The sequence below is a fragment of the Trematomus bernacchii genome, unplaced genomic scaffold (genome assembly GCF_902827165.1).
Source record: "Trematomus bernacchii unplaced genomic scaffold, fTreBer1.1, whole genome shotgun sequence".
In the NCBI taxonomy this organism is placed as follows: Eukaryota; Metazoa; Chordata; class Actinopteri; order Perciformes; family Nototheniidae; genus Trematomus; species Trematomus bernacchii.
The window spans coordinates 157,592-160,091 of NW_022987852.1; the positions used below are offsets into that span (position 1 = coordinate 157,592).

General features: G+C 41.2%; 1 protein-coding gene across 1 annotated transcript in view; it reads left to right on the forward strand.

Annotated features, from left to right (window-relative positions):
• LOC117469070 (neuronal PAS domain-containing protein 3) overlaps positions 1 to 2,500 on the forward strand; it is a gene marked incomplete at its 5' end in the record, with an annotated part of 223,829 nt that overhangs the window by 120,001 nt on the left and 101,328 nt on the right.

Sequence of the window (2,500 nt, forward strand, 5' to 3'; positions counted from 1 at the left end):
GCTGGATGTGTGTGTGTGTGTGTGTGACACTTCATTGTACTTTGTCAGCTTGGTAACGAGTTCTGCGTCTCAATTGGTTCACTCTCCAGCAGTTCCTGTTAATAGAGACAGGCGTCCATCCTGAAGGTCGGCTCATTGACCTTGGAGGCGCTAATAAGTCAGTATTGGCAAGTGTGTGTGTGTGTGTGTGTGTGTGTGTGTGTGTGTGTGGCTGTGTGTGTGTGTGTGTGTTGCCAAATTAAAAAGGGATTCAGACCGTCACATTTCTCTGTCAGCTTCTGAGAAAAGTGCAATTATGTGTTAACTGAAACAGGAAGCAACTTCATGACATTTAGTTGCATGCTGTTTTAACAAATACAACAGCTAGAATAAAGCTTCTTTACACTTTGAAACATGGCATTTATTAAGAATGCCATCTCTCATTTTGTAATTGTGGTGGATTTGGTGCTGCTGGTCGACAAGCCAAACATCAACAAGAAACTACATTCAGTTGCCATCTTTGCAAAGTGTCTCAAGCTGCAGTCACATCATGGTGGACCTTTGCTGTGTGTGTCAAAGTGTGTTCAAACTGGACAATGATCAGATGTTTTGCCTCACATAACATACGTTTGAAACAGCGGATCATATTATGTTTCCTAGTTCTCTCAGGTTTCATGTTGGATTGGCCGAGGTTACTCATCACCTTTAGTTTGACGCCACGTGGCAGAGGCACAGCTCTATGTGTGGGCGGCTGAGGTCACTGATGGAGCTACTTAGCAACACGATCATTTGTAATAAATGCAATTTACAAACATCAATGTGGATAATGTCCAGCCATGCATTACATCTCCACTCTGCGATATCTGTGAGCATTGTGTTTTTCTCCTGAAACAAACTCTTATTTACTGACATACATTCGGTGTCTCTCCTCCATTAGTTTAATGTGAACTCTTGTCTCTGTGAATTAGATATAGGACGCTCTCAGATAAAAAAAAAAAAGCCCAATCAGTTTACCAAATGAAAGAGGAAGGCACATCACTCTCCCCCGATCTCTCTCTGTGTCTCTCTCTATCTCTTCCCCCCACTCTTGGATTAATTCCCCCACCGAGATTGATTGATGATTTCTATCAAATAATTGATTAATTGTCAAATTGGGTCCCCTAAGCTTTTCTGTCGGCGCTGCTGAGCTGGTTATCTTGTTATCCGCTGCTGGAGAAGTGGCACGCCGATTTAAAAAAAAGTGAGAGACAGGGGGGGGGGGAGAGCTTGTCTTCTCCGTGTTCGAGTCTCACCCCGTAATCTGACATGTGTACACAGAGTTCATCAACCTTCATCCTCTTAATTGCTCGTTTTAATCACTGCCCTTCCCTTTCCACGGCTTCTTTTTTTCAAGGGAAAGAAAATATATCGCTAATTATTTTTCAACTTTAATTACATCGTTGGAAAAATGTCAGGGCGGGAGGGGGGGGGGGATCTTTTTTTTTAAGCCTTTTGACAAATTGACGAGGTTATGAATTCTTCTCGCTCGTTGGCCGGCGCTGAAACAATCTTCTGGCAGATTTATGTGTGCAGAGGATTTGTCGGTTTAACTCGTTTTCTTTGACGAGACGCCGGACGTGGCCGGCCAATCAAACAGCTCGTTAATGGAGTCATTAACAAAGAGCCGAGGTGTAATTAAACATGGCCGCTGAGCAAAGTTAGAGTAACCCCCACAAATCCAACACGCTCTGTTTGTCTGGGGTTTGGATTTTTTGATTATTTGCATTCCACAAGTTCACGAACTGTTATGGCTGCGTGTCAGCGAGGTGAGATGGACTTTTAATTATTGCTTTTTGGACGACTTTCTCTATTGTTCAAGGAAATATCACACTTTAGTACCAAAATCCAACCATTAAACTCCATCATGAAGCATGCTTCTGTCCCATTGTTGCCTGTAAGTTCATGTTAAATAGTCAGAAGATGAACAAGGTGAAAAGTGACCGGGCATCACCTTTGTTACCTGCGATGGTAAACCGTAAAGTGGATTTATTTATACTTTTATTGCCTGTCGTCGGGTTACTTTATCGGTGTTGATTAATATCAAGTATCAGTTTTACAATCTGAAAGCAATCAACACACTCAATTCAGGGAACGATGATTCAGACGATGTAATCTTAGCATAGGTCAAATAAACATGTATTGGTTTACAGGCTTTAAACGGAAGACACTCACAACTCCTCCACGGCAACTCCTGTGAGACATATTTGTCCGAGAGACAGACAAAGGCAAACTTAACCTTAATTAATACAAGAAAAAAAAAGGAAAGTTATTGGAAATATATGTGAAGTTGAATTATCTCTGACTGATCGCCAACATATAAGAAAAGCTCCTAAACAGGATGTTCGTATGTTTGGTCTTTTTAGTGAACGTCAGGTGTTGTTTTCATTTCTCTACAGAAATATTGTGTCGATATCTGAGACAGTAATCCTCTTATATTTAAACTACCAATACAGTATTTAGTTTGACTTATTGTCCCTTTTTA